Genomic DNA, 12,344 nt, shown 5'->3' with positions numbered 1-12,344 from the left:
CTGGAGGAGCAGCGGCTCTACTCTGAGTCCCCCCTGGATGACTGAGCTCCTCACCCTATCTCTAAGGGAGAGTCCAGACACACTACGGAGAAAACTCATTTCGGCCGCTTGTATCCGGGATCTCTTTCTTTCGGTCACGACCCAAAGCTCGTGACCATAGATGAGGGTAGGAACATAGATCGACCGGTAAATCGAGAGCTTTGCCTTTTGGCTCAGCTCTCTCTTTACCACAACGGATCGGTACAGCGCCCGCTTCACAGCAGACGCTGCACCAATCTGCCTGTTGATCTCCCGCTCCATCTTCCCCTCATTCGTGAACAAGATCCCAAGATACTTGAACTCCTCCACTAGGGGCAGCACATCCTTCCCAACCCGGAGAAGGCACTCTACCCTTTTCCGGTTCAAGACCATGGTCTCGGATTTGGAGGCACTGATTTTCATCCCGGGCGCTTCGCACTCGGCTGCGAACCGCTCCAGTGAGAGCTGTAGATCACGTCCTGATGAAGCCAATAGGACCACGTCATCCGCGAATAGCAGAGACGCAATCCTAAGGCCACCAAAACGGATCCCCTCAACACCTTGGCTGCGCCTAGAAATTCTGTCCATAAAAGTTATGAACAGAATCGGTGACAAAGGGCAACCTTGGCAGAGTCCAACTCTTACTGGAAACGAGTCCGACTTACTGCCGGCAATGCGGACCAGACTCTGACACCGGTTGTACAGAGACCTGACAGCCCTTATTAAAGGGTCCGGTACTCCATACTCCCAGAGTACCCCCCACAGGATCCTTCGGGGGACATGGTCGAATGCCTTCTCCAGATCCACAAAGCACATGTAGACTGGTTGGGCAAACTCCCATGCCCCCTCCAGAATCGTGCTGAGGGTATAGAGCTGGTCCAGTGTTCCACGGCCAGGACGAAAACCACACTGCTCTTCCTGAATCCGAGATTGAACTATCTCCTTTCCAGAACCCCTGAATAGACCTTACCAGGGAGGCTTAAGAGTGTGATTCCTCTGTAGTTGGAACACACCCTCCGGTCCCCCTTTTTAAATAGGGGGACCACCACCCCAGTCTGCCAATCCAGGGGAACTGCCCCCAATGTCCATGCAATGCTGCAGAGCCGCGTTAACCAACACAGCCCCACAACATCCAGAGCCTTAAGGTACTCAGGGCGAATCTCATCCACCCCCGGGGTCTTGCCACCGAGGAGCTTTTTAACAACCTCGGCAACCTCAGCACCAGAGATGGGAGAACCCGACCCAGAGTCCTCAGGCTCTGCTTCCGCAATGGAAGACGTGTTGGTGGAATTAAGGAGGTCTTCGAAGTATTCCGCCCACCGAAACACGACGTCCCAAGTCGAGGTCAGAAGCACACCACCCCCACTGTAAACGGTGTTGGTACTGCACTGCTTCCCCCTCCTGAGACGCCAGATAATGGACCAGAATCGCTTCGAAGCCATACGGAAGTCTTTCTCCATGGCCTCTCCGAACTCTTCCCACGCCCGAGTTTTTGCCTCGACGACCAGCCGAGCCGCCTGCCGGTACACATCAGCTGCTTCCAGAGTCCCACAGGCCAAAAAAGCCCGGTAGGACTCCTTTAGCTTGACGGCTTCCCTCACCGCTGGTGTCCACCAGCGGGTTCGAGGGTTGCCGCCGCGACATGCACCGACAACCTTGGGGCCACAGCTCCGACTAGCCGCCTCAACAATAGAGGCGCGGAACATGGTCCATTCAGACTCAATGTCCGCCGCCTCCCTCGGGACGTGTTGAAAGTTCTCCCCGAGGTGGGAGTTAAAGCTCCGTCTCACAGGGGACTCTGCCAGACATTCCCAGCAAACCCTCACAGTACGTTTGGGCCTGCCCGGTCGGACCGGCTTCCTCCCCTGCCATCGGAGCCAACTCACCACCAGGTAGTCAGTCGGTGGAGAGCTCCGCCCCTCTCTTCACCCGAGTGTCCAAGATATGCGGCCGCAGATCAGATGAAACGACAACAAAGTCGATCATTGAACTGCGACCTAGGGTGTCCTGGTGCCAAGAGCACATATGGACACCCTTATGCTTGAACATGGTGTTTGTGATGGACAGTCCATGACGAGCACAGAAGTCCAACAACAAAACACCACTCGAGTTCAGATCAGGTGGGCCATTCCTCCCAGCCACGCCCCTCCAGGTCCCACTGTCATTGCCCACGTGAGCGTTGAAGTCCCCCAGCAAAACGAGGGAGTCCCCAGGAGGGGCACTCTCCAGTACCCCTTCCAAGGACTCCATAAAGGGTGGGTAATCTGAACTGCTGTTTGGCACATAAGCACAAACAACAGTCAGAACCCGTCCCCCCACACGAATGCGGAGGGAGGCCACCCTCTCGTTCACCGGGGAAAACCCCAACATGCAGGCACCGAGATGGGGGGCAACAAGTATGCCCACCCCAGCTCGGCGCCTCTCACCAGGGGCAACTCCAGAGTGGAAGAATGTCCAGCCCCTCTCAAGGAGACTGGTTCCAGAGCCAGAGCGGTGCGTCGAGGTGAGTCCGACTATCTCTAGTCGGAACCTCTCAACCTCGCGCACGAGCTCAGGCTCCTACCCCACCAGAGAGGTGACATTCCACGTCCCAGGAGCCAGCTTCTGCAGCCGAGGATCAGAACGCCAAGGACCCCGCCCTTGGCGGCATAGAACCGCTCCCAGATTAAACACTTGGTTCACCATGAACAAGGGAGAGAGAGAGAGAGAGAGTGTGTGTGACTTTGAATGTGTCCTGATTCAGTGGCTGAGTGGATAGAGAGAAGGAAGGTGAACAAATTGAATTGAGAGTAGGTGGAAGAGAAGCAAAGCCATAAGCAATGGAGGTAGAGCCAAGAATCTGTCTTGGAGTGTACGATGAGGTACACGGCTAAGAGGACTGGAGCTGAGCTTCCAACTTATTCCATCGCTCAGGAAAGACGTAAACATCCATCATCCATCTGATAACCCACCAACCCAAATCCTTGGATCTATACGCCTAAATTGCCGGCAGAGGACCTCTACAGATCTCTGCTAATATTCGAGTCAGGCGTGTTGAACATGTTCAAGAGTCACGGGAACTCCCTCGAGGACTGAAGACCCCTACCTCTGACGGTCTCAAAATAAATCAGCCTGAGAGCGACGAACCGTTTAATCAAACGTTGGAGCTGCCTTAGACACCAAAGCTGCAGGGAAGATTCTATTCCTATACCTGAGAGAAATGTGCTATTTCCATCAAAGTCACTGAATGTCAGCAAAAATATGTGGAGAACTCAAGTCAGGGATGTTTGCTAAGGGTAGAGTTGCTCCCAAAATAAGCTCCTGCAGCTGTGTCTAAAGTTCTGCCCCGAAGCTGACAGAGAGCACAAAGGCCAGCAAAGAAATGGAGATAGCAGAGAAGGCAAAGCACAGGAACCTGAGGAACACATCTGCATACCAACATGGTGGTGGGTTTTCCCCAGAGGGGGAGAGTGGATGCTGGAGCCGGCTTCAGAGAGCAGGTAGGTGAAGGGAAGAGAACTGGTGGAGTTGTATGGTGTCAAGGACAAAAATATGGAGAACATGCCCAAAGAAAAGAGGGAGGGACAGCCGGGGCGTATGAGTGGAGGATATACATGTTTACAGGTGGGCTACATGTTATGCAGAAGACCGCAAGGGGTTGATGATTTAACTTTCAATTGTATTAAATTATCTCAAATCCATCAGTCTCATAAACCTGGAATACCCAGAACCCGAGGAATGAGTCTACTGGGTTTCGTTTCTATATCCGTTACCCCAGGACCCGATCATTTGTTCATGGTCACAGACGGAAGGATAGAAAACACTTAAACAGCTATCCAAAAGAGGGATTCTTTCCTGATCAGGAAAACAAAAAGCGCATTAAAAATGAATGATGGACATTTTGTAAAGTCATCAAAATGTAGATTGATCTACATAACTTAAATTAATTACATATAATTAAGGACGATATTTATTATAAAGCACACTAAGGTCTATTTCCTAATAATTAAATATAAAGAAGCACAAGCAACCTGACAACAGTTATTTATTATCCAAGCCGATTAAAGGATTACGTTTCAATCAAAGGTGTCAGATTTCTCGCTAGAAGTTTTAAAGGAATTGTTTGATGCCTTTGAGCTATGGCATCCAGCAGAGTTAGGAAGAAATGAAAAATGAAAGAAGAGAAAGGCACTAAATGTTTCCCACACACCTGACCACATCATTTCTCAGCACCAGGAAACCACCCCATCAGAGGAACCAGGACACCTTAGTGTGGTCCAGATCATCGCTGAGGGAACCAAACCGGTCTCTTGACCTGCTCTTGTCACCATCTCGTTTCTCTTTTCTGTCCGGCCCGGGTTGTTTAGATTTATACATGGCTTCCCACTTTGATGCCGAGGACATCACGGCGTGGAGGACAAACAAAACTGTTTGCAGGAACTTTACACAAAAGTTACGGTAAAGTAAAAAAAAAAAAAAACAATGCATTGGAAGATGTTACACAGCATAAAGAAATGATACGTGACAAGCCGATCAAAGTAATGAGTGGCAACATCACATTTCACAGCTGATACAAAGTGCCATCAGTTTTTTTTTACCTTCTTCCACATTGTTTAAACTTAAAGAGAAAGTAAACCATCAGTCTGTTGGCTGGGGATGTCTGCACACATGCAGTCAGTGAAAAGATTTACCATATTAAAACACTAAAGAGCTAGGGCTGAATTTATAAATAATACAAATTATTCTATTCAAAGGACACTTTAATAGGAACATAATCAAAATTCCACTTTTTTTGGCCCTAAATATTTTTTTCCCTGTGTTTGGAGTCTCTAGGAGTGCAGCACATTTGACTGTTTGTCAAAGTGTAGGTTACATTTTTCAAGCCATTCGGTTTTCTCTGTTTATTGTGTTTTTTAACAATTACGCCACAGTATTTACTGTGGCGCTGCTAAACAAGATCATGGACTTCCAGCTTACCAGCTTCGCAAATCTGACATTTTTATTTCGCGGAGTGATTTTGTAGTCCGAGCCGGAGGATGTCAAAACTACAAGCGGATAAGTCAAAATGTGCGGTTGTTCATTACACTGTCCCCCAGCTTACTACAAAAATGGCTCTGTGCTGTGCGACCTGGAGGAGTGCGCGGTGTGAAGTGCCTCCGTTAGATTTAAAGAGATGAGTTGCTGCCAGACACACATCAGAGCAGGGGACATGCAAACTACATGTCCCCTGATGTCCCCAGGCTGGGGTTTGAACCCAAGACCTTCTCACTAACAGGCAAAGGTGCTACCAGTTGTGTCGCCATGCAGCCTTGATCTGATTAGATCCTAAAAATGATGATATAGTCCCATTATGATCTAACCCTTTAGTGAGAAAAACATTCAGCATTATTTCCTCATCTAAAACAAAAAGGCTTCACTGCTGTGGTCTCTGACTCTCAGCTGTTCTAGGATCGATTTACATCCTCGGTCCCCAACTCAACAACCTGCATCCGTTAGTCCACCCTGACATCGAAGTGCATTTGCATGTGTGTTGGCACTGGGTAGTGGAAACACTTTCCTCTCAGCGGAGACATCTGGAGAGGCTTAGCACTTACTGTAGGTGGAACAAACTGCACTCAGATCGCACAAAGAGCCTCTTGTTTTTCTCTCTCTGCTGGAACCTCTCCATCTCTGCTCCGTTAAGGTGAGGCAGAAAACACTGCTCTGTTGTCTGCACCAAACAAGCTCCTGGATTTTCCACTCCTAATGGTGGCCCTCCTCAGCGTGGGGCATGCCGTCACCCTCTGCCAAATATGATTTTGATGTAACTGTATACTAATAGCGCGGGAGCAAAAAGAAAGAAATGAGATGCTCTCACAGCCGTTTCTCGTCCTGGTACAGAGTCAGAAAAAAAACAACAACTGGTGGCCTTTGAAGGATAAAGACATTATGAAACCACATTGATTTCTCATCATCATCACATGTTTAAAGGATGAAAACAATTATCTGGCTACTGATGTAATTCCTCCAGGATGTTAAGGGGTCAGGCAGCGTCTCTCCTGCAGCTACTTGCAACTCCACCAAGGAGCCAGCATTCACCACCACCCCTAATTTACGGCCCAAAGCTTTTGTGGCTGTAAGTGACCAAATCAAATTGCCTTCAGGGTTTCTTCTGGCCTGGTAACAGATAGCAAAAAGACAATAACGGGGTCTAAAATGCAGATATAATGAAAGAAAACTCACTTGTATATAAATAAGGGTCGGTTGGAACTTTAAGGCTTCCTGGGTCCCTCAGCACAGCCATACATCACAAACACAAGTTCAGGATATAATTTACCTTTCTTAATAGGCCGCACGCCTCATCATGCTGCATTCACTGTAACACGGAATTAGGAGGTCCAAAGGTTTTTGGTGTGTGAAGCTAACATTGCGGCAGAGGTGCATTAAGAAACAAAATCAGGTCATCTCTGGTATAAAAAAAAAAAAAAACTGCAGTAAAGAAGGTTACAGTTTAGCCAACACATTTTTTTTTTATCTAACATTGTTTTAAAGGTTTGAAAAAAGGATGAGAATCCATTTGTGTATTGTGAACGAAGCACCCCACAAAGTCTACTTTATAGGCACCTTTTTAAGGTATTCATTTCCTGGTTAAAACATGTGTATCATAAAATGTTATTTGATGCCACTAAAAGCGAAGAAATTTGCTCCAAAACATCCTGTACTAAGGATAAAGGGGGCTATTTTGTAAAGCTTTACCCATACACATTAATCTAAATCAGCAATAAATATAAACATATTTCCTGATAAATTGAGTGGAACTACCCTAACCACAAAATGTTGATTGATTTTTCAGAAACAACCCAAGGTTAAGGAGCTGTCTCTGTCTGCGTCACAAAAAAAGTGAGAATATGGTCAAATCCTTTGGGTCATGGGACAGAAGTTTGGTCACAATTATCGGATCATCCCAACGAATCTTTGAATCACTTCCGCTGCCTCAGGTGAACAAGATCCAGCACCTCGGCAGGCAGGTGGCTGCTGGAAACCAAAGAATGGCTCGTTCTCTGGAGTTCAGTGAATTCCACCATGGCAGGTTAAAGTAAAAGGGGAAGTGACTGGGAAGCAAAGCAACTCTGCCACAATGGGGATGTCAGCGAATGCTAAAGTACATAGTCAATAACTTCAGCCTCCAGATAAGCTATAGAAGACGCGTAGCGAGATTCATGGGATGGGGTTTTATAGCTGAGCAGCTGTATGGAAGCACCATGTGCAATTCAAAACAGCAGATTCTGCCTTAAATGTGCTGCCATTGGACTCTAGAGCAGGGATGTGTTCTGTTACATGACCAATCATGCCTCTGTGTGGCAAACCTTCATCTGGGATGAAGGGTGGAAGACCTACACTGTGCTATCAGGATGGAGAAATGTTTTGTTTTAAAGGTGTAGTAGGTAGTTCTGAGAAAACCATGGACTTTGCCTGAAAATTTTAACAAGCACACCTCACAGGTCCCTCCCACTTGCAGCACCCTCTCCCTCCATAGAGCGGAGCCCGCCGTCCTGCTCCTGTGTATAACTGCCTTTGTTTTTTGAGAAGGTGATGCTCCAGAAATTGGCCGGTTTCCTGTAAAGCAGGTTGTTTCTCCGCCATTTCTCCTCAGAGCTGCAGACCACCGGCAAGAGTGATTGACACAGCTAACAACCAATCAGAGCCAGACCTTCTTGGCTTCGATTGGTTGTTTCTGACTGGGAGTGGTGTATTTCAGATAGCGGTAGGACCACTTGGAGCCAGTAAGATGGATTTTTTTCACTGATTATCACTCATATTTTAAAGTCAGGAAATAGTGATGTTTTAACAAATATTTAAGAAAAAACACATTCAAGCAAAAGTTACCTACTGCAACTTTAATGATACAGTTGCTACCATTCCCCTCATACTTGATAACAGCCTAAGCTCCAAGGAATGAAAGAGCAATTCTCTCTCTCTACAGTTTGAGTCGCTGCCCCAAGTGGTCAAACAGTTATTAGCTGAATTAATTGGCATGTAGTCCAACATCAGTGGCAACCACTCTTAAGCATTCGGCCTGCTAATCTAAGTGAATCTTCAATGCTGCAGACAGAGTACCTGCATAGCATAGCATGAGGTTCATTAAGGTAAAATACTTGATAACTATTATTGGGTCACTACTACAACATCTGAGTCACACCTGTGTAAATTCTGCAGAAGTGGCACTTGTGTATCTCTAAAGTCCTGACAGCTGTGAACAGAAGGAACATAGCACAGGTTTATGCAAGAGCATTGACAGAAAGGGTGGGTGATGTTTGTTTTTTCCGACAACACAAGTTAAACATTCACTGATAGTTAGGGGGAAAAAAAACAGAGTTCCAACATCAGCTTCAAAAACTTTATTTAGACAATAGAAATCAGATGTGATAAAAAGGACTCTTAAGGCGTCTCCTGATATTTGGCTAAAATAAACAGGCTGTACTTTAAAAAAAAAAGAATTCAGGAGATGAATTATTTTGCCTATTCTTTGAATATATAAATCAAGAACCATCTGCTTCAGCTTTAGTCTGACATTTTTGAAAGTGAGCTTAATAAAAACCAATTCAACAGAATGGCACCACACACAGAGCCCTGCCCAGAGAGCCCAAAGGTCAGGCTAAAAGGGCATCTATGCAGAAACAAAATGTACCGATTATTTACCAAACAAATCTGAGAAATTCCAAGTGATCGGACACTTTCCTTTGGCCAAGATAAATACTGAGTGATTAAACACTGCAATAAAGAAATGTTTATTTAAGAATGAGATTACCACCAAAGCAGTAACTCCAAGATGAACGAGTCATCTTCAAATGAGATTTCTTTTGACGGCATCAAAGTTTCTTCTAATCTCCGTCTTCAGTTATTCACACAATCCCTTCCAGTGTTTAAATAAAATATCCGTTTTCTGGCTAAATCACAATAATGAAACTTGACTGGTATGACCAGATTCTACTTATTTGTATAATATTGAAAAGCAGTTCATCATGCTGTTGCAAACAATGTTACAGGCAGCAACAGAACATTAAGCAAAGCAGCGGCTAAATTCAAACTGCGACTGCCGGGCCCCGTCTACACAACCATCCACTGAAAATGGGATTGGTTTGCCATTTCTGTTAACACATCTACATGACGTTTTAATTAGCATCTCAGTGCACACAACACTAGCAGAAACATGGGTCAGGGTGGAAATTATTTTTTATTTGGACATTTTTTTGTGGACTTTTACAATGGATGGATGGATGGGGGCAGGTATGACAAATGTGCAGGAGGTTAATTGGTAATTGATAGGGGGGGGGGGGGGGGCAAGAGTGGATATATGTGGGGTTTGGAGGCTTGATATATTTTAATCCTTGATTTAACAACGGAGAATAAGAATACTGTAAGAGGCGAGTAGCTAGCCTGGCCCTGTCAGGGGTCAGAGGATAGAAATTAGCCGTGGCTATAATACTGTATTTTTTTGTATTTCTACAGATTGTATGTATATTATGTGAATGCACTGTCCCTTTTAAACAAATTAATACAAATACAAATTAAACATAGTTCAATTTCTCTTCCATGCCACTAGTAGACGGTATGTTCTTTGAAATTCAACAAAGTACTAAGGCTGCCTCTGAAAAAGTCTCTTTAGTGCTGTCCGAATAGTGCAGTCTGTAAGGAAGGGGGTAGGAAAAGGAGTCTGTATGCTTCCCGTCATAGTTCCTTTAGCATAGGGAGCTCGCATTGTCCCTTACGGGTGCTAAGGACCCATAAGGAATCCCACAATTTATTCTGTGACATAAATTAAAGAAAGTGTCTGGAGAGAAGAAACCCGATAGTGTAACAATGTAATGGTAACAAAGGAAGCAACGAAATCGCCTGCTGTGATGTGATGAAATATAATGTATACAACACAGATGTTAACCATGAAATTTAAACCGATTATTTGTTAATGTTGTACACATGGTTTATTTTGCATATATATTTCTCTAACCTGTGTTTTATATAATTATTTTTCATGAGGCTGTAGGGCCAGACTTGACTAGAATCATCCATGTGCGTTTCCATTGCGTAATGAAGTCGGTGTTAAAGGCTGTCCGAAATCAGCACAGCAGTCTGAAGCTCCTTTCCTAACTATGATAGGGTTCCTACTGTTGACCTCATGAAAGGTCAAGGAAAAGGAGCTAGGAGCTATAATTAGACATTTTCAGATGTAACCTGAGTCTCCACCACTAAGTCACTCAGACCACAGGCAGATTCAGTTTTTTCCTGTTAACATGAAAACAGAGACTGGGATGTTTCCAAAACATTACATTCTGGAACCCGTTTACAAATCATGCCATTTTCAGAGAAAAGGTGTGATGTTATGGCGTACACGAATAGTAGAAGCGCAACAAAACTCCCATTTTCACCAAAAACTCTGCAAACAGGGCCAATATTCATACTGAACCCATAGAAATGTCCTGATGCAGACCATGTGCACACAAACACAGTTTTTGGTTAAAATTGAAAGGTTGTGTTGCAGTTTTGCTGTCTACTCCTACTTTCTAACGCTTGTGCGTTTTTTTTGTTTTTTTTTTAATAGTCCAATTCAAAAACAGGTTCCAGAGTGGAAGGATTCAAAAAGCTCCCAGTCTCCGTTGTCGTGTGGACAGGAAAAACAGAAACTGTCTACATGGGGAAGCCCTGGCACCTGTAGTATGACTGCAATAGGTAGGAATTAAGCAGGGGGCGTTTGTAGGAATTAAGCAGGGGGCGTTTGTAGGAATTAAGCAGGGGGCGTTTGGAGCATTTGGTTGAGTTTCAAAGGACATACTGCATCCTAGTGGCGTGGCAGGGAAATTACACCATTTGTGTTTCTACGAGTGCGTTTTTTCACCTGTTAACAGAAACGGCCAAACATGAGAGATTTCAATGGATTGTTGTCATGACACTCAGGGCCGCAGAGTGCATCTGTTCCTAACAACTCCTAAATGACAATCAACATAAACCGTCACATTGTAAAGGCGTCACTTTAATCCACTTTCAGAGCCTGAACACCGACAGAATCACAAACAGCCACGTTTACATACTGTATGTTGGAGAAAGCAATACGGTTACTGAATATCTTCATGTTCCTGTGGTGAGACAACATCCATATAAACAAAGATAATGCTGAAAAAAAATGGCAATACAAAATACAACAGCTTCAAATTTTGGCAAGAGTGAACATCTGTTCGATCAGTCATGTGTTTTTCTCTGTTTTCTCGTGATTTCTTTACAGGAGTGTAAATATGGGTGACAGGCAGTCACGTTACAGCTATCACAGTTGGGTGTGTGCACACAGATGAAAAATATGTGATGTGTGCTTTCATTACTTTATGTAAAGTGCCACAAACAGAAAAACAGTGGAATCAACGCAGCACTAACGATGGGGGCTCAAAGACAGAAATCAGGCGTGTGAAATAGATCAGGCTCTGTGTGATCTGCAAAGTGGGTGAGGAGAAGGGATCACACCATTTCCACACCAGCTCCCCATAGCACAGAGCAGACATATATGAACCTCCAGACAACAGGACGCAGCGTTGGTGAGTAGCAAGCATCCTTCACTATAACCTGGAATGGATAAATGTCCATCTATCCATTTTCTACACTCTTAAGGTGCTCCACCAGTGGATAATACGAAGAAGGAAGAGGAACGGGTAAAATCTGGACAAATTGCAATCTATCAGAGCACGTTGGTTTGTTTTCAATGAACAAAAGCCACTTAATCCCCTTAAACCTTAGAGTAACAGTGAGTATACCTCTGTTTCAGAGTGTCTAAGAATCAAACCTATATTTTACACATCTCTCTTGACGGTTTGCTCTGTGAAAGGCAACAATGTAATTTAGGAAAGAAGAGTGCTTCCCCCGTCGTTATTTTTACATTTTCCAAATGCTTTTATTAGCGTGTGGCCAGTGGTGTGCTGCTGAACCGTCCTCCACATCATGCCGACATGCGTCTCAACGCCTCGGAGGCTTTAACTCCAGCGCCACCTAGCGGTTGCAGGATGTTTAGCGAGCCAGTGAAGGCACTAAAAACTTTGAAGCGCCTCCAGGCATCGGTCTGGAAGTCCTCAGAGATAATTGTTAGGTGACTGTGAACAGATCGAACTCCACCAGCTGGTGGAATCCTACGTTGTTGAACAACCAGACTATGTGAACCGTCTTGAAGAGTGAGTCGTAAAATTTATGTGAAAGGTTATTTTACTCTGTTTACATGGGTTTAAACTACAGACTGTGTGGTTTAAACCCAAATATGAAGGAATTGGTTAGATGTCAGTGTTAACATTTCAGACACAGATTTTCTGACAGTCTGCCCATGTACCGACGGT

The sequence above is a fragment of the Fundulus heteroclitus genome, chromosome 22, assembly GCF_011125445.2.
Source record: "Fundulus heteroclitus isolate FHET01 chromosome 22, MU-UCD_Fhet_4.1, whole genome shotgun sequence".
NCBI lineage: Eukaryota > Metazoa > Chordata > Actinopteri > Cyprinodontiformes > Fundulidae > Fundulus > Fundulus heteroclitus.
Note: the sequence above shows the minus strand (reverse complement) of the source record.